Source organism: Phyllobates terribilis, unplaced genomic scaffold (assembly GCF_046119375.1).
Source record: "Phyllobates terribilis strain yellow unplaced genomic scaffold, ASM4611937v1 Scaffold_7__3_contigs__length_470593459, whole genome shotgun sequence".
Classification (NCBI taxonomy): domain Eukaryota; kingdom Metazoa; phylum Chordata; class Amphibia; order Anura; family Dendrobatidae; genus Phyllobates; species Phyllobates terribilis.
The window spans coordinates 193801783-193821832 of record NW_027362767.1 but is presented as its reverse complement, the minus strand read 5'-3'; the positions used below and the strand labels follow the sequence as shown (position 1 = coordinate 193821832).

Here is a 20050-nt window from a genome sequence, read left to right as displayed (position 1 = left end):
ATGAGCAGCCTAAGCTATTGCTCTTTGGTATCAGCTCCTTCTCATATAAGAACATTAGTATTAGGTACTCTTACCTGGTTTTTCTCTCCCATAGCAAGATGTTAGGGCTCTTCCTATGAAACTATTGTTGCTATGTATTTAAAGAGTAAGTTCACCTTTTTTATAAATCAGTAGTACAAGTCTCTTCTTTTCTTCCCTTTCTGATCATTTGCTCTTAAAAACTGCTCAAATCTATCTACAAACCTGCATTCAGTGAGGGATCACATTACATCAGCCACCAATAGAGCTCTATAGAGATGAGAAGGGAGAGAAGCTGGAGGGAACCAAAAGCAGAGAAACTGCTGCAGCCTCCAGACTACAGATAGGAGAGGGTTAAACTACTAAAAAAACGCAGGATTCAACTAATACAATGGCGAGAAATAGCGATATTCCTATTGTACTTTACAGCTTATTCTGAACAGTCTGCTAAAAGTGTAGATAAACTTTATAATACATGGCTTCTTAATTCCAATAGATTAAATACTGATACAGTTAAGTGTTTCACACTTTTGTTTGCAGGGCACGTGCCACCGTATTCCTCAATGCCAACTGTATGCATTATTAAATAGATCCCTTGGGAGTGATGAGGAAGGTCTACTTTTTCTGGAAAGCTAAAGTATATCAGAGTGCCTGTGTAATCCCTTTTAAAAGTTTTCAAAAATGACTTCAAAATGACCATTTTAACATGGCTAGCGCTGCACTCAAAACATGACCATGTTAATATCAGGATTATGCAATCATTTTGACATTCTCAAAGTAAGTATCCTAGCCTCACCAAACAAGAGATCAAATTAATAATGTAAGCAGATGATATGGCGGAACCAGGTGTCAGATATGTTTTAATCCCAAAGTGACCAAAACAACTCCCTATACCTTGTTCAACTAGGATATGACATGTAGGAAGGAAGCTTTCATGCCCCTTCTGTTTTCATGGAAGGTTTTCAAGATGTCTTTGTCACATAAAGCCGAAAATGTTATTGTGTTTGTAAATTCCTTGACCATCCATAGATTTAATGTCCTGGGCAGTGTGATCTTTATTCTCCGCTGACATTCTAGAAATGCAGAGTAAGCTACTTGCACAAAATCGTGCAGCTGTGATTGCGAAGAGACGGCTGTCAGACATAGGACCATAGAGAAGGCAGAGATGGTTTATTGCCATATGTGCCTTCTTAATCACTGTCTACAACCCTGAACATGCACTGTGTATACAGATTAGAGAGCACTGACATTGCTTCCTGCTCTGGACCCTGTGATCATGTGATCGCAAGTTGTAGGGAGGGAAAAGAAGCTGCTGGTCTGTTGTAACCCAGTCATCTCTGCTAATCAGGCAGGAGACTGAATTTGCCATGTATCAGGGGCTAATGTACAAGTCTCAATTACAGAGGAAATCTACAATAAATGAATATATTAATATGTTAAAATGCCTCTCAAACTTCTTTTAAGACCTTATGGAAGACATAGTATATGAAATAAGTGAAAATAATCAAATAAAAAAAGCAAGAAAAAATAAATAAATGAATAAAACAACTCAAAAATGAACAAACACTACCAGTCCAAATCGTTGGTTCTAGTCCAGTTTCCATAACAAAAAAATGTGTTTACCATATAAAAAAAAATTCTACGGAAAGAAGATCCCAAATTAAAATGAAAAAGAAAAGGGAAATCCACCGGCACATCCAACAGGAAATAATTAAAAATTGTTCTTTATTGAAGATAAAACTAAAACATGCTAAAATGAAACCTCAGAAACCTGACGCGTTTCTGGTGTATACAACACTGTTATTCATAGGACGACTGAGGCAACATGTAACAGACCAGACTTTACACCAAATTTGCAATAAATAAGTAAAAACGATAGGTGGAGCTCAAATCAGTGCTGCAGAGGAAGTTGCAAACAATACAGGTGGCGAGCATAAGATAATAAATGTAGTGCAATGAATAATAAATAATTCATAAAGCATACCCAACATGGCAATAATATTCTGAATGGACAAATATAATTGCAATAATAATTCACATAATGGCAACTAATGGAATCCGCAATTCAACAGTCAGTGTCACACAGGATGAAATCAGATACGCAGCCGGGCAGCCAGTAACACAAAGAATGGAATCAGGTGCAAAAATTGACAAATGGCATTACACAGCGTAGCAAGCAGTGTCTCAACATCACTATTAAGCAAGCAGTATCAAAAAAAAAAAAAGGAAAAAAAAGGAAAAAATTATCACAATCAATAGTAAATAAAAAATAGGTCATTTTTGAAATATTTAACGTGATAATTTTTTATATGGTACAGGGAAAATACTAAAGTCGGCTTCTCCCCCCACCATTGTTTTTTCCACTGCCTTCAGCAATCAGTTTCATACTATTACGGGCATTATCCAGAAATATTTACCAGTGGTAAATCAAGACAACCGCCACCTTCGCACAATTCTAGATGGTGGTTGTCAGGTGGTAGCTAAAAGAGGCCGATCACTTGGGGATATGCTATTGTACAATTCTAGATGGTGGTTGTCAGGTGGTAGCTAAAAGAGGCCGATCACTTGGGGATATGCTATTGTACAATTCTAGATGGTGGTTGTCAGGTGGTAGCTAAAAGAGGCCGATCACTTGGGGATATGCTATTGTACAATTCTAGATGGTGGTTGTCAGGTGGTAGCTAAAAGAGGCCGATCACTTGGGGATATGCTATTGTACAATTCTAGATGGTGGTTGTCAGGTGGTAGCTAAAAGAGGCCGATCACTTGTGGATATGCTATTGTACAATTCTAGATGGTGGTTGTCAGGTGGTAGCTAAAAGAGGCCGATCACTTGTGGATATGCTATTGTACAATTCTAGATGGTGGTTGTCAGGTGGTAGCTAAAAGAGGCCGATCACTTGGGGATATGCTATTGTACAATTCTAGATGGTGGTTGTCAGGTGGTAGCTAAAAGAGGCCGATCACTTGGGGATATGCTATTGTACAATTCTAGATGGTGGTTGTCAGGTGGTAGCTAAAAGAGGCCGATCACTTGGGGATATGCTATTGTACAATTCTAGATGGTGGTTGTCAGGTGGTAGCTAAAAGAGGCCGATCACTTGGGGATATGCTATCGCCCAGCCTGACACGCAATGTAAAATCCCCCTCATTTTAGCTTTCAGCTACAGGTTTTTACAAATGTGCATTGAGCAGATGCAATGTATGTCAGTATGCGGATAATAAGAAACACTTTCAGTTCCTCTGAGGGTGCGTCATATTCTATCAAAACATTTATTAATTGTGAAACCAGTCATGTAATCTACTGCATACATTGCAAAATCTGCAATTTACAATATGTAGGTTACACCACACGTAAACCCAAAAAAAGGATAGCTGAGCGGATTGGTAACATCAGCAGTGGTAACTCTGGTTATTCTGGGGAAACTAAACATTTTAGAATATTACATAGAGGAGACCTGTCCTGTTTTTTTTTTTTTTTTGGGATTGAAAAAGTTGATCATTCCATTCAGGGGAAGGGGGGGGGGGCAGCTGGCAGAAACAATTAGCTACAAGAGAAGCCCACTGGATATTGACCCTGGACACTAAATATCCCCTGGGCATGAATTTCAAAAATGACCTATTTTTTATTTATTAGTTATTGTGACAATTTTTTCCTTTTTTTTTTATACTGCTTTTTTAATAGTGATGTTGAGACACTGCTTGCTACGCTGTGTAATGCTGTTTGTCGATTTTTGTACCTGATTCCATTCTTTGTGTTACTGGCTGCGTATCTGATTTCATCCTGTGTGACACTGACTGTTGAATTGCGGCTTCCATTAGTTGCCATTATGTGAATTATTATTGCATTTATATTTGTCCATTCGGAATATTATTGCCATGTTGGGTATGCTTTATGAATTATTTATCATTCATTGCACTACATTTATTATCTTATGCTCGTCACCTGTATTGTTTGCAACTTCCTCTGCAGCACTGATTTGAGCTCCACCTTCTGTTTTTGCTCATTTATTGCAAGTTTGGTATAAAGTCTGGTCTGTTACATGTTGCCTCAGTTGTCCTATGAATAAGGGTGTTGTATACACCAGAAACGCGTCAGTTTTCTGAGGTTTCATTTTAGCATGTTTTAGTTTTTTCTTCAATAAAGGACAATTTTTAATTATTTCCTGTTGGATGTGCCGGTGGATTTCCTTTTTCTTCTTCATTTGCTTGTGATCACCAATGGGTGCGGCACCCTCAGGATGGATTGCGGCTGACATATGGTTTTGAAATCAACAACGTGGTAAGCCTTCTACATTTCCTCTCCCCTCCTCCCTTCTACGCCACAAATTAAAATGGTTTTTAGTGGGGTTTTTTTTGGTTGTAAAAAAAAGAAGAAGAAAACATTTGAAAACTACACACAGATTTGCTATTTTTCTTAGATTTTTCCCACATAGGGATGTAAAAATGACTTAGATAATTAAGCCACATGTATCACGAAAAAACTAGGCAAAAATGATTTGCATATCCAAATGAGAAATACTATTAGCAACGTTAAAAGATCATGTCTGATAAAACCCGAGTATGTGCCCGGTCAGGAAAATGGCACGCTTACTGAAAATACAAAAATGTTTCTTCAGCCAGATACAATGTAACTAGGCTACATACTATGAGAAGCCTAGATACCGGTCACTATTTTATTGTCTTGTTCCAGGAACCATCATTTTATTATTTTTTCACCAATGTAGTTGTATAAAGGCTTGTTTTTTTTCAGTATCTCAGGATGAATTGCATTTGTCAGTGTCATCGTTTGAGGGAAGGTAAATGTAACTTATTAACAAACCTTTATAAATTCTTCAGTGGGAAGAATATAAATAATACAGGATTTCTGCCACTGTTTTCATCTGTTTGCTGCACAAAGTGTTCATGTTCTTCCGTGGGTCAGAGCCGTGACGGTGATGCCACATTTCTACAGTTTTATTGCATTGCATGACTTTTATGAATAAATACATTCTTTGGGAAAAACAAGTCATCACCATATTCTGAGAGCCAAACGTTCTGCAATTTTCTGCAATGTATCTGTGCGGGATTATTATTGCATGACGAGCCGTAGTTCTCATTCATATATTTTATGGGATTTTTTTTTGTGCACCCATTGAAAAGGCAAATCTCAACCAAAATGTCTCAGTTTTTGACATCCGTGTGGAACATGTTGTTTACTTGCAATTTCAAAGTAAAATCCTCTTACGCTGACCCCAAGAAAGAATTTATATATGCTGACGAAGTATAGATAGCATCTATGACATGTGATGTGTATATGCCATCAATTTAACAAAAGTCTGTGATTACTGCTAATCACATAGTGATATTTTAAATTAAAACATGCAAGTGTAAAACACTTAACGACAGATACATTGATATGAAATATTATATCCTTCATGTAATCAACCCCTTCACGACACATGACGTACATGTACGTCGCTGCGGGAGGTGCGTTCCCGCAGACCGCCATACATGTACGGCGTGACAATTGTGCAGGCTCACGTCGGGTGCCAGCCCGATCTATTGAGGGTGTTTAGCTCTATATGAAAGCTGACATCCTGTACCGATTCCCACAACCGCTGCTGATGCTGATCGCGGGGTTTAACCCCTTTGCTGCCACTGTCAATAGTGACCGTGACCCCCAATCAGCATCGCAAAGAGAGGGAGCTCCTGTTCTGCTCAGATCGGCACAACCCGATTGCGATCACGTTGTGCCGATGGTGACCTCGGGCTGAAAGATGGCCGCGGGGTCACCCAGGCATGTTGGCCTGTAAGCTCCTGACTTGCCTCCTCCTTGTCTGCGAGACTCTTGTCTAATGCCCGGCAATGCAAAAGCACTGCAAAGTATTAGATCAGCAATCAGCGCAAAGAAAGTTGATACCCCACGGAGGGACAAGGTAAAAAAAGTTAAAAAGAAGTTGTCACAAACCGATCGGAGCCACGTGCCCCTGATCCTTTCTCACAACTTCCGTGAGTTCTGGGTTTAGGATAATGTGAAGCGAGCTTATAAATTTTATATATTTATTTACTCAAAAGAGCGATGCTAGGTAAGCGCTCTGCTGTGGAGTACGCCACAGTATTCAGACGGTGGGTGATTGATACCAAATGGAATAATGATGCAAAATTATCTTTTTTTAAGAACGGACTCTCCAGCGCGCTCAAAGATGAACTAGTCCGGGCCAATGCTCCCAAAAATTTTGATGACTTCATTCTCCATTGTATTCATATTGACAACCGATTATCAGAGGGAAGATTGGAAAAGTGGAATTCAAACTGGTCCCGCAGCAATAATCACTCTCCACCTGCTTCAACCATCAGTCCTAGAGACTTTGAGATAAATAGTCCTCACATATCTGAAGTTGAAACCATGCAGGTCGACAGCCTGTTAAAACGTGAAAGTGCTGAGAGAAAAGAACGGAGACTTTGGGAAAATCAGTGTTTTTATTGTGGCATAAACTAACCACTTTCTCGTCCATTGTCCTTCTTGGCTACTTAAAACAGTGGCAGTGGTAGCGGATTCCAACTTTTCCTATGAAAAATCAGTCTTGTCTGAACCAGCGCCTCCAGTGAATGCCGTCATCCATTCAACTTCTTCTATTAAACATTAAAAAAGAAAACAAGGACGCTCATTGCTTCCTTTCTATCAAGTTTCAAGTGTATTCTCAATGGATTTCCACATCTGCCATGGTAGATTCAGGAGCAAATGGGAATTTTATGGACTTCTCTTTTGCAAAAGAAAATGGGGTAAAAATTCAAAACAGACTTTCATGTATTATCATGGAAACTGTTGATGGATCTCCACTAAATTCGGTGCCAGTGAATCAAGAGACTGAACACCTAGAGATAGTTATGGAACCTAATCACCATGAGGTCTTATCCTTCTTACTAATGTCTTTTCCACATTTTCCAATAATCCTAGGGTTGCCATGGCTACAGACTCAAAATCCCACAATCAATTGGGAAACAAGAAGTGTCTTTTCCATCTACTGTCCACTCCCCACAGGCTTCACCAAATGAAGAAGTTGTAAACGATCCTGAACAATCTTCTAAACCACCATCTATATATAAGGGATTTACTGATGTAGGAGACAAGAAAAATGCAAAACTCCCTCCTCATCGGCCATATGATTGTCCAATTGATCTACTACCTGGAGCAGCAATACCCTTTGGAAGCATTTACCTACAGGCAGAGCAGGAATAAAAATCACTCAAGGAAAACATAGATGAAAATGTAGCTAAAGTGTTTATCCATCCATCTTCATCACCAGCAGATGCACCTATATTTTTTGTTAAAAAGAAAGATGGTTCCTTAAGACCCTGCGTTGATTACAGAGAACTGAATAAAATTACTGTAAGAATTGTTACCCTCTGCCTTTGATCCCTGAGTTGCTGGACGGAGTTTGTCATGCAAAGTTGTTCCCAAAACTGGATCTTCAAGTGGCATATAACTTGGTTCGTGTTAGACATCAATCATAAACTAAAAAAAGACCCACCTACTATGTGCAACATTTTATTTCAACTTTAGTAAAAAGGAGGGGCTTCACAGAAAAAATAGGGTCACAGAGAAGGGGAAATACTGAGCCTTGCTCTACCGTGGTCTCTTATATTATCCCTGCCTTCCAGCGGATGTCAGCACCCTAATATTGTGATGTGGAGCCCCCTCTCCTTGTCAGCTTTCTCTACCTGGCCCTATAATGCCGTAAATATATACAACATAAACAAAAAGTGCGTGAAATGAAGTGACAGGACAATAATAGTGCAGACAATACAAATATAAAATCATATCGCAAAAAAGAAGAAGACCACATGGGCATCAGCATTAGGCGCAATGTGAGTGTCTCAATCCCCTCCTTTTCCTTTATCCAAAACTCTTGCAAATGTTGCAATTCCCTCAAACAGGGGCTATTCCAGGTACTTGGAATATTTTCCCATTCCCATCCATTTCGTACATGCCCACCAGATTTTATAGACAAGAATTAAAGTTGGGAAGCTTCCGAGCTTGGACCTAAGCCTTCATTACTTTAGTAGTTCTACTAAATTACCCTCCCCAAGAAACTTTAGCACTGAGGTGCCTCCCACCCGTACCTCTTCCAAAGCCCATCCTCTAAAATGTTGAAATTGAGAAGCTAGAAAATAACCTCAACTGTGTGGTAAGTTCAAACCCCAATATTTTTAGGTAACTGTAGCTTCTCCAACTTTATCCTAGGTATACCCCTTTTCCAATCCAAGTCCCTGAAAATGCATCTTCCTAAATCAATATTTGGGAATCCAGATGGGAGAATTATGCAATACATAAGGAATGCTAGGCGTAAGACACATTTTGATAAGATTTGTCCATCCCAAGACTGAGCGTGGTAATTTCCACCATGCTTCAACTTTATTTCTGGACCTAGTTACCAATGGACTCAAATTTAAGGGGATATCATCTTTTGTCTCTCTTGTAATATGTGTCAAGATATTTAAATTTTGACACTACTGGGACCATGAAAGAACTGTTAGAACCTTGCTGTTAGGTTTTTTTTCCTTTGCTGGTCACATGACCTTGTTGGCCTATTTAATCCTGCTCCGCCCTTCTGGTTTTGCTGGACTTCATTGTATATCTACTTTCTAGCTAGCCTGTGCTCTGTATCTAACTCTGTTAGTTTGCTTGGTCTACGGACCTCTATGTTCTATCTATTTTGTTTGTTCGTCTGTCTGCTACTATTTCTGTTAGGAGGTGTCCCATATTCCTCCCAGTCCTTAGTACTTGTAGGGATTCCCTCCCCAAATCTATAGGTCTCCGTACAGACTAGATTAGGACTTTAGCAGGTCTGATCGCAGGATCAGGTTCCCTGTTACATCGTAGGGATTCAGCTGAGTCTTATAGTAGGGACAGATCTCCTCTCTTTCCTTAGCTTTGGTAGCAAAACATAACAGTAAGTCCAGCCTGTAAATTCTCTAAGGAAAGATTTTTTTTGTTCCATCATGGTGTCGGTTCAGGATTTGGCTAAACACCTGCAGGGACTCTCTCTGGAAGTGGCCGAGCTCCGTCAGCACGTGAGTAACTGTCCTGGAGCATATTTCTTGGAGCCTAAGGTATGTTTGCCGGATTTATTTTTTGGTGAACATCGAGAATTTTTTTCATTTAAAAATGCTTGCTTATTGTATTTTCGTTTGAGACCCAAGTCCTCTGGGGATGAATCCCAGCGCGTAGGGTTCATAATGTCACTTTTGCGCAAAGAGCCTCAGGAGTGGGCCTTTTCTTTGCAACCTAGTGATACATGCTTCAGATCAGTGGATAGTTTTTTTTCTGCTTTAGGACTATTATATGATGATCCTGACCGTGTGGCATCAGCTGAGACTGAGTTGAGACGTTTAAAACAAGGATCAGGTAATATGGAAAAATATTGTACACATTTTCGTCGTTGGTCCACTCAAACAGGGTGGAACGATTCTGCTCTGAAAAGTCTATTTCTTGCTGGGCTCAGTGAAAGGGTTAAAGACCTGCTAATTGCTTATCCTACACCTGAGGATTTGCAACAGGCTATGCAATTAGCTATACGGGTGGATAGAAGACTGCGTGCTAGGGTTAATGAGAGCAAATCCTCTGCTATGTCAGTTTCTGGTTATGATAATGTGTGTACTAACAGTGGTGAACCGATGGAGATTGGATCGGTGGCACCTCGCTCTCAAGAAAAACACCGTCGTTTTTCAGAAGGCTTGTGTTTCTATTGCGGGAAATCTGGTCATTTGATTAAAGGCTGTGAGCTTCGTATGAAGAAAGAAAAAAAAATGGTCAGTCACGCCCGTATTGCCTGTTTAAATTCCAAGGGTATATTTTTAGCTGCTTCCACGATTGCTCAGGAAAAATTAATGGAATTTCGGGTGTTTGTTGATTGCGGGTCTACACTGAATGTTATTGATGGGGGATTCGTGGAAAAACTCAATTTAAAACCTGAACCTTTATCATCCCCCATTGCTGTGGTTTCTGTGGATGGCTCCCCTTTGAAGAATATTACTCTCAAGGTCAGTGAATTTCCTCTCACTATTAATGGTGTTCACCATGAGAAATTGGATTTGGTAGTGTTGAATAACTTGCCTTCTCCAGTAATATTGGGTTTGCCCTGGTTAAAATTTCACAATCCTGTACTGGATTGGTCTACCAGTGAAATTAAATCCTGGAGCCATAAATGTTATGACAAGTGTTGTAACGGGCGTATTGCAGCTTTGGATAGGGGAGAATTGCCTGTTCCTATTCAGGATTTTTGGAGAGTTTTTTCTGAGAAAGAATCGCAGGTTTTGCCTCCCCATAGAGACTATGATTGTTCTATTGAATTTGTCCCTGGAGCGACTCTTCCTAAAAGTCGTTTATTTAACCTTACTATTCCTGAGAGGAAGGCTTTGGAGGAATACATACAGACAAGTTTGGCCGCCGGTCACATTAGGCCCTCTAAGTCTCCTGTGGCGGTTGGATTTTTTTTTGTAAAAAAAAAGGACGGCGGTTTACGTCCTTGTCTGGATTTTCGTGAGATTAACAAAATTACTGTACGCAATCCTTACCCACTGCCATTGATTCCTGATCTGTTTAACCAGTTATTGGGGGCCAAGTGGTTCTCTAAAATTGACCTTAAGGGGGCATACAATCTGTTGCGCATGAAGGAGGGTGATGAATGGAAGACTGCTTTTAACACTCCTGTGGGTCATTTTGAGAATCTGGTTATGCCTTTTGGTCTTACTAATGCTCCTGCATTTTTTCAGAATCTGATTAATGACATCCTTAGACCTTTGATCGGTAAAAATGTGGTTGTGTATTTGGATGACATTTTGATTTATTCGCCAGATCTGGAGTCTCATTGGCGGAGCGTGCGTGAGGTATTACAGTTATTAATGGACAATTCGCTTTTTGCTAAGCTGGAGAAATGTGAGTTCGCTGTACAGAGAATTAGTTTTTTGGGCTACATTATCTCCAGCAAAGGTTTTGAGATGGATCCGGTTAAGGTTCAGGCTGTGCAGGAATGGCCTAGGCCTATTGGTTTGAAATCGATACAGAGGTTTTTGGGTTTCGCCAATTACTATAGAAAATTCATAAAAAATTTTTCTAGTATTGTCAAACCTCTGACTGATCTCACCAGGAAAGGTGCTGATGCGGTTCAGTGGTCTTCTGAGGCCATTGAAGCTTTTGTGTATCTCAAGGAGAGGTTCACCTCTGCTCCCATCCTTATGCAGCCTGATGTTACTAGGCCGTTTTTGGTTGAGGTTGATGCTTCCTCTGTGGGGGTTGGCGCAGTATTGTCTCAGGATAACGGGGATGGATTACATCCCTGTGCATTTTTTTCAAAAAAATTTTCGGAGACTGAATTGAATTACGATATTGGTAATCGGGAATTATTGGCTATTAAACTCGCATTTGAACACTGGCGCCACTTCTTGGAAGGTGCGGAATTTCCCGTTCAGGTTCTTACGGATCATAAAAATCTGATATATCTTGACGCTGCCAAGCGCCTGAATGCCCGTCAGGCTAGGTGGGCACTGTTTTTCTCGCGGTTTAATTTCTCCGTTACTTACATCCCTGGTACTAAGAATGTTAAGGCGGATGCCTTGTCTCGCAGTTTTTCTCCCATAGTCGGTGCTGAGAAAGAGGAAAACATTTTACAAGAAGGTGTTGTGATAGCTGCTTTAGACTCCGTTTTGGAAGATGAGATTCTTAAAGCTCAGGAGAATGCCCCATCTAACACTCCTCATGGGAGGTTGTTTGTGCCTGGGACCTTTAGGAGAGATTTGTTTGTTGAGTGTCACGAATCTCGGTTGGCAGGTCATCCCGGAATCTCTGAGACCAAGAGACTGGTGGGTCGCAGTTTTTGGTGGCCTGGATGGCAGAAGGAAGTCATTAAGTGGGTGCGCCAATGTACTATATGTGCTAGATCTAAGTCCTCACATACTCCTGCTGCGGGGTTGCTTTGTCCTTTGGAGGTCCCCAGTGCTCCTTGGACACATTTGGCTATGGACTTTATAACTGACCTTCCCCCCTCTGAGGGTTTTACTGTCATCTGGGTGGTCGTGGACCGTTTTAGCAAGATGTGTCACTTGGTTCCCTTCGTCAAACTGCCCTGCGCTAAAACTCTCGCTAAGGCCTTTGTCAAGGAAATTGTCAGACTTCATGGCGTTCCTACTGACATTGTTTCTGATAGGGGTCCTCAGTTCTTGGCTCGTTTTTGGCGTGCCTTTTGTGACAGGTTGGGAATTCATTTGTCGTTTTCGTCCGGATATCATCCTGAATCTAATGGCCAGACAGAAAGGAAAAACCAGGATGTTGAGCAGTTCTTGCGTTGTTTTGTGGCAGACAATCAAGAGGGGTGGTCTGAGTTTCTGCCACTTGCCGAATTTGCTCTGAACAATCATACATCTTCTTCTGCTGGTTGTTCGCCTTTTTTTTGTTGTTCTGGGAGACATCCGTCGTTTGGGTCGTTCTCCAAGTTGGGATCTGCCGTGCCTGAGGAGGAGAATTTTTCCGGTGATTTGGAAAGAGTTTGGACGGATGTGCGTGGTAATCTTCAGGAGGCCAACAGAAAATCTAAAGACTACTTTGATAGGAAACGACAGGAGGTTTTGTTCGCTGTTGGTGACATGGTTTGGTTGTCCTCTAGGAATCTGCGGTTGAGGATTCCTTCTAAGAAATTGGGTCCCAAGTTTGTAGGGCCCTTTAAGGTGCTTCAGGTTGTCAACCAATCTGCTGTTAGGTTGGAGGTTCCTACCTCCTGGAGAATTAATCCGGTCTTTCATGTCTCTCTGTTAAAAAAAGCTGTTGTGTCGGATGGTGACGCCTCTGCCTCTGTTCCTCCGGTGGTGGAGGACGGGGAATATGAAATTTCTCGTATCCTTGACTCTAGACGTTATAGAGGTAGTTTGCAGTATCTTGTGGCCTGGAAAGGTTTCGGACCCGAGGATAACTCTTGGGTGAGGTCAGATGATGTTTCCGCGTCCAGACTTATCAGAGCGTTTCACAGGAGATTTCCTGATAAGCCTGGTCCTAGGGGATCCGGAGGATCCTCTTAGAAGGGGGGGTACTGTTAGAACCTTGCTGTTAGGTTTTTTTTCCTTTGCTGGTCACATGACCTTGTTGGCCTATTTAATCCTGCTCCGCCCTTCTGGCTTTGCTGGACTTCATTGTATATCTACTTTCTAGCTAGCCTGTGCTCTGTATCTAACTCTGTTAGTTTGCTTGGTCTACGGACCTCTATGTTCTATCTATTTTGTTTGTTCGTCTGTCTGCTACTATTTCTGTTAGGAGGTGTCCCATATTCCTCCCAGTCCTTAGTACTTGTAGGGATTCCCTCCCCAAATCTATAGGTCTCCGTACAGACTAGATTAGGACTTTAGCAGGTCTGATCGCAGGATCAGGTTCCCTGTTACATCGTAGGGATTCAGCTGAGTCTTATAGTAGGGACAGATCTCCTCTCTTTCCTTAGCTTTGGTAGCAAAACATAACAAGAACTACTTAGTCCTGAGATGTCTTTATCGTCTAAGGGAAGCAGTGGAGACTTTGACCAAATTATGGTCAATTCCGAGGAGGCCCCAAATCTCGCTATAGTTCCCATTATAATTGGAAGCAAAATGTTTATATTATTAACAATTAGTAAGATATCATCTGTATATAGAGTAATCTTTTCTTCCTGATTCACAAATTTAAAACCCTCTATCCCATTATGTTGTCTAATAATGCAGGCTAAAGGTTCAATTGCTATAGCAAAAAGTAAGTGTGACAGTGGGCAGCCCTGTCTTGTTCCCCTGTGAAGCTCAAGGTATTCCAGAAACATCTCAATTTGCTCTTATATTAGCAGTTGGTGCTTTATACATAAACATAACCCAATTTATAAAGTTAGGGTCAAATCCCATTTTCTTTAGCACAGCCCAAATATAAACCGATAACCCAAATAAAACCTGATAAAAATGCATTATTAATCATTTCCAGGTCATCTGATCCAGGAGCCTTGTCATTAGTGATATTCCCAACAGCCCGTAGAACTTCTTTCAAGGAAATTATCTGATCTAAAAATATCTATCTTTATCCTCCAAATAAGAGAGTTATCCCCGAGAGGTAGTCCGACAAATCATCTTACGAGAAATTGACCTCAGACGAGTATAGATTAGACCGAAGCTAAGCAAGACCTTTAGTATATCCTTGGTACTGAAGGCCATATTGCCCTCTACTTCCCTCAATTGATACACTGTATGAAAGAATTTTCTTTTTGGTCCTGGGCCATCTTTGCAAGTAACCAACCCATGGTCTCTCCCTCCCTCGTGGAATGACCAAAACTGCTTTTGCGATTCCTTCCACTGTGATAGATTTTCGGGGCTATTATTTTGAATAAACAGCAGTTCAGAATCCGAGACTCTGTTTTCCAGGTCCACTCCCTTCTTTTGTGAGTTATCCAGTTTGTAGTTTATTTCTTTTATTAATACCCCCTCGAAAAGGCCTTCACTCCATCCCATGTCACGCTTATGTGCATCGAGCCCAAATTATGGAAAAGAATTCCAATAGTTTCCCCCTGACATTATTACAGTCAATAATTTTAAGCCAAAATGGATTAAGCCTCCACCCCTGAGAGATCCTAGACTTCATCAGATCAACTTGTAGCTAAATCAATAGGGGAAAGTGATCTGATGAAGACCTAGGAGAATATTCAATATTAACAAGCCCCAGGATCATAAAAGGATTACATGATACCAAATCAATTCTTGAGAGGGATTAATATGTCGATGAGGCACAGGAGTAGACCTTTACGTTAGGAAACCTCTCTCTCCAGATATCAACCAGGCCCACCTCCTTAATAAGGCGACCAAAGGGGGACAGAGAATTCTCTTAAGCAGGAAATGTGTCTCTAAAAGGATTACATATATTGTTAAAGACTCCTGTAATTATTAAAGGGATATCTGGCCAGTCTGCCTGTTTCATTAGAATTTTTTGAGCAGAATGTTAGAGTAAGGAGGGGGAACATAAACTACAACAATGGCACATTCAGAATGAAAGTATTTGCTTTTTAGGGAGACAAAACAGGAGTACTGTTTTCAAGTGAAGAAACTATATCTTGTTGTCACCAAACCTGTCCAAAAATTAGCCCTATTTTGGGAGCTGAATTTCAGTGGGTTTCAACATTGTAAAATAAGTGACGCTCTGGCAGCCCTTTTTTTTTTTTTTTTTTTTTTTGCAAAAGCAAGAGGATGTGCTTTGCCACAAAACCTCTGTTGAAGTGAGCTGTCAGTTTTCTGCATATAACCACCTACTTCCTCAAGCATGTATATTTGTGACAGTAATGTTGCACTATTAAATTCAGAAATAGATTTCTCTTTTAAAAAATAAATAAATAAATTTAAAAATTCACTGGCGTGTCTCAAAGTAGAGGAAATTGACTCTTCAAAGAGGAAGAGGACTAGAACTCTAGTGCCACCTATAGGAAGTAGCAATCCTAATAGTCAATATCAACTTTCTAACAAGCCTTGTCACTTGACTTAGGATAAAAGCGATATTGAATTTTAGGATTGCTACTTCCTATAGATGGCACTAGAGTTCTAGTCCTCTTCTTCTCTGAAAAGACAATTTGCATATTTCACATAGGGGCATTGCGGCTTAAAAGTCTCCTCACCTTGGCATGTCAGACTTAACATGTCACTCTCTGCAAGGAGAAATGTTATCCCTTGGATGAAAGTAGAGGAATCACACAAGCTTTGAATTCGGTATTTGATTTTATTTGCACAATTAGCAATTGGGGGTTTAATAATGTACCTTCTTTCTTGCATTGTGTGGAAAATAATAAATGAATGAAGCTATAAAGATGCTATTACTGCAGTACATTACAGATCAAGCGATTTCCAGTAACACCGAGTAACTATACAGCTACAGCAATTCTCTAAAAATCACTTGTATCTTTGGATTAGTATTCACAGACTGAGATTATCATGCCCATTTTCCGTCTGGTACATCAGCACTGAAGTGGCACACCACAATCGCATTAAACCTTTTTCTATCCATGTGCTGTGTGTTCTGAGCTCCTATCCCTACATAGTACAGACATAAAAAAAACCAAAGACAAGGGCAAAATACACAAATACCTGAAAGTATATGAATAAATTGCACAGTGCATAAAAATAATAAATAATAAAGAGTATTTAGTTAACATAAATTTTGATCAAAATAATGTAAAAGCCATCCCACCACGTCACGGCAAACCTTATGGGACAGTCCTAACACCACAATCGCATTAAGCCTTTTTCTATCCATGTGCTGTGTGTTCTGAGCTCCTATCCCTACATAGTACAGACATAAAAAAAAACAAAGACAAGGGCAAAATACACAAATACCTGAAAGTATATGAATAAATTGCACAGTGCATAAAAATAATAAATAATAAAGAGTATTTAGTTAACATAAATTTTGATCAAAATAATGTAAAAGCCATCCCACCACGTCACGGCAAACCTTATGGGACAGTCCTAACACCACAATCGCATTAAGCCTTTTTCTATCCATGTGCTGTGTGTTCTGAGCTCCTATCCCTACATAGTACAGGCATAAAAAAACCAAAGACAAGGGCAAAATACACAAATACCTGAAAGTATATGAATAAATTGCACAGTGCATGAAAATAATAAATAATAAAGGGTATTTAGTTAACATAAATTTTGATCAAGATAATGTAAAAGCTATCCCGCAATGTCACGGCAAACCTTATGGGACAGTCCTAACACCACAATCGTATTAAGCCTTTTTCTATCCATGTGCTGTGTGTTCTGAGCTCCTATCCCTACGTAGTACAGGCATAAAAAGGGAAACCTTGGCTTGGCCCTATCTTTTATTCTGTCTGTGATATCTCCACCTGTCTTAGACCATGTGAACTGATTTCTGCAGGGCCCTATCCATGTGAACTGATTTCTGCAGGACCCTATCGTGAAGCCAGCAAACCTGCACCTGATGCCTTCAGCCCACTCTCTGAGTATTCAGCTGTCTATGAAATGGTACATTTTTTTCTGACAATCCTCGCCAATCTAATTGCAGAGTTTTTGAATTTACATAGAACGAACTCGAAAATTCAGCTCAAACTATTTCCTCCACGTATTAATCCTCTCATCTCTAGTCCTCAGTCTTGCTTCATTTCTCCAGTGAGAAAAAAAACATTTTATGAGATCAGTGGGAGGTTCTCCTAGATCTATTAATGGAAAATGCATGAATGTATGTGGGATCCTAAATATTCAGCAATACACAAAGATAGGGACTGCAAGTAAAAATATCTTCTCCGTCCTCATCTAAAGTTCTCTTGAGGAATTGCATAACCTGATGATCTATCAGGGTTGCACCAGAGATGGTGTCCTTCCTGTTTTGGCCTCTGTTGGGAGCATTTGCAGAGGTCAGAACTGTGGCCTGAGCAGTAGATAGTGGCTGTCACCGGATCTGCTGTCTCAGTAGTGGTTTCATCAGGAGCTTGTATGGTATCCATGGTTGTGTCCAGGTCTAGGTCATTAATCAGTTCTGCCATAGAGGACTCCTCCTCGCTGCTGCCCTCTGCACTGGTATTTCTAACTTTCGTGGAAACTTGATTTGAAAAAGACATGTAATAAAACAAATTTTGTTTTTCACACTTGGCTCCCTCATTGTTTTCAGTTCTTTTAGTCAGAAGTGTCTATGGGTACCGAAATACAATTATAAGTATTTCATTCGTTTTAAAACTTTTATTGATAAATACATCAGGTTTACGAATAGACTTTTATTTTTCTTCACTGACAATGCCAGTTCTGCATAGTTAGCACAGATTCCAAGGAAAGAAGGACTTTTGGTGACATTATTGTCACATGACCAAAGCTTATTGTGAGGCCCAAGACAACTCTTCTTGGCCCAGAGTCGCCAACAAGTTGGACCCTGCTGCTTCACAGTATCACAGGTCGGACTGTACTTACAGATCAATAGATTTACAGAAGGTGTGACCTTGTTGTACTCAGAGATGAGCGTCTCTTCCCATTCGGCTGCTTTCTTCCTTCTGTCTATTATCCCAAAGTTCGGGCCTCTCCTGCACAAGAACACTTGTGCCTCTCAACATTCATAGCGCGAGGCATTGCTTACAAAAGTTCATCAGCACTTTGTAGCCTAAGGCTGGGTGCCCACGTAGCGTTTTTCAAGCGTTTATGCTGTGGAATTTCCGCAGCGTAAACGCTTGTGAAACGCTAGGTAATCCGCACCCCATGGTCCCCAAGGAGATTCCGCATGTTCTATGCACATGCTGCGGATTTTTCCGCAGCGTTTTTGCTGCGTACAAAAATCCGCAGCATGTCATTTAATTTTGCGGAAGCGCAGCGGAACTCCCGCCATTGACTTGCATTGAGACGCATAGAAACCGCGACTGTACATTTTTACAAGCGGCTTCTATGCGTCTCTATGTGCGGATGGTACCCAGTTCTGGAGGAGAGAAGACTCTCATCCAGACCTGGGTACCATTGTACCTGTAAAAAAAGAATAAAATAACAAATAAAGTTTATACTCACCTTTCCGAAGGCTTCTCTCTGAATGCCGGCATCGCTTGAGGACCTGCGGTGACGTCACAGTCATGTGACCGCAGGCCCTTCACCGCTCTGTCTCGCGATATGCCGGCATCCAGGAACCAGACAGGAACGAGCGCTGCAGCCACGCCGGGGCCTCGGGGGTGAGTATAGCTTTATTTGTTTTCATTTTTACGGTTCACACTGTATAAATCCATGCTGTTTGCATGGATTTATACAGTGTGACCTAGTTGTCAAGCACTTTCCAAGTGATGCTATCGCCTGGAAAGCGCTTGTCAATCTGCATGCGGAAACGCATGTGAATCCGCATGTGGATCCGCATGTATTCTGCAGGAAAAACGCATGCACAATCCGCATGTACAATCTGCATGTACAATCTGCATGTACAATCTGCATGCGTTTTTTCTGCCAGGGAGATGCAGAAATGCTGCAGAATTTTTCTGCTTCATTTCTGCATCGTGGGCACATAGCCTAAAATGTCTAAAGGTTTTGTTGGTAAAACGGTTGTTCTATTTACGGACTCATAAAAAGTCCATCAGATACGGATGTACTAGGATGTGATCAGTTGTTTTGTATGGGCAAGTATGATCCAAATACAGATCCAGATGAGCGGCACTCTCTTCCAGCCACCATGTGAGGTAGCACATTGACCAGCATTGGTCTATGGGCTCTCTGCCCGTTTCTTGTTTGACTTGTGGACAGCACATGTCCGTATAATACTCTCGTCTGAACGAGCCCTAAGTAACTTTAATGTCCTTGTGCTGTATCACCGCCAGGGTTGTATGAGTTCTCTGGTGTTCTGGAGCAGAGCACTCACACGAGACGCCTCAGGCCCCTCTCAGCCGGCAGCAAGTCCTTGCGGGAGTAATTCATGCCCCTTACCTGAGCTAGATACTCTACATCAAAGCGGGGAAACTTGCATTTAAGACTTTATTTACACATCAGTTTTTATTTCTCGAACACAAAAAGTGGCAAATTTACTGTCACTGCGCTGGATCCGATTTTCATCCTATTTTAGATCTCTATTCACATCATGTGTTTTTTTGAGATCAGAAACTTGACCCCTTCATGACATGGACAAATTCCGTGTTTGCCTTTTTGCTTTTTCCTCCCCTTCTTCCCGGAGCCACGACTCTTTGATCTTTCTCTCCACGTAGATGACGCGCCCCTGGGCCTGTGTTGTGCAGGGGAACCCGGAACCGGGCCTGTTGTAGAATGCTGGGGGTTGTAGTCTCCGTGTGGCGGTGACCCGGTCCGTGCCCAGGGTGGTCAAACCAGTGGCAGTCTTAATGTATAGCAAATGTCCGACTACGCCACCCGTGGATTGCGGTCAGTGGGGACCGCCGCTGCGCTGCAGACCGCTGAGGCTGATGTTGTTTGCGCAGCCGAGTATGGGATAACTCCCCACGGGAGAAGCATTGCCTCAGGGCAGCTAATGTGAGAGATGATGGGAGTGATGGTGTGAGTGTCCCAGTACTGATGGTGCTGG

General features: G+C 41.2%; 1 protein-coding gene across 4 annotated transcripts in view; it reads left to right on the top strand.

Moving 5' to 3' along the window:
• Positions 1 to 20050, top strand: part of MID2 (midline 2) — a 731820-nt gene that overhangs the window by 695069 nt on the left and 16701 nt on the right. The window lies entirely within an intron of this gene.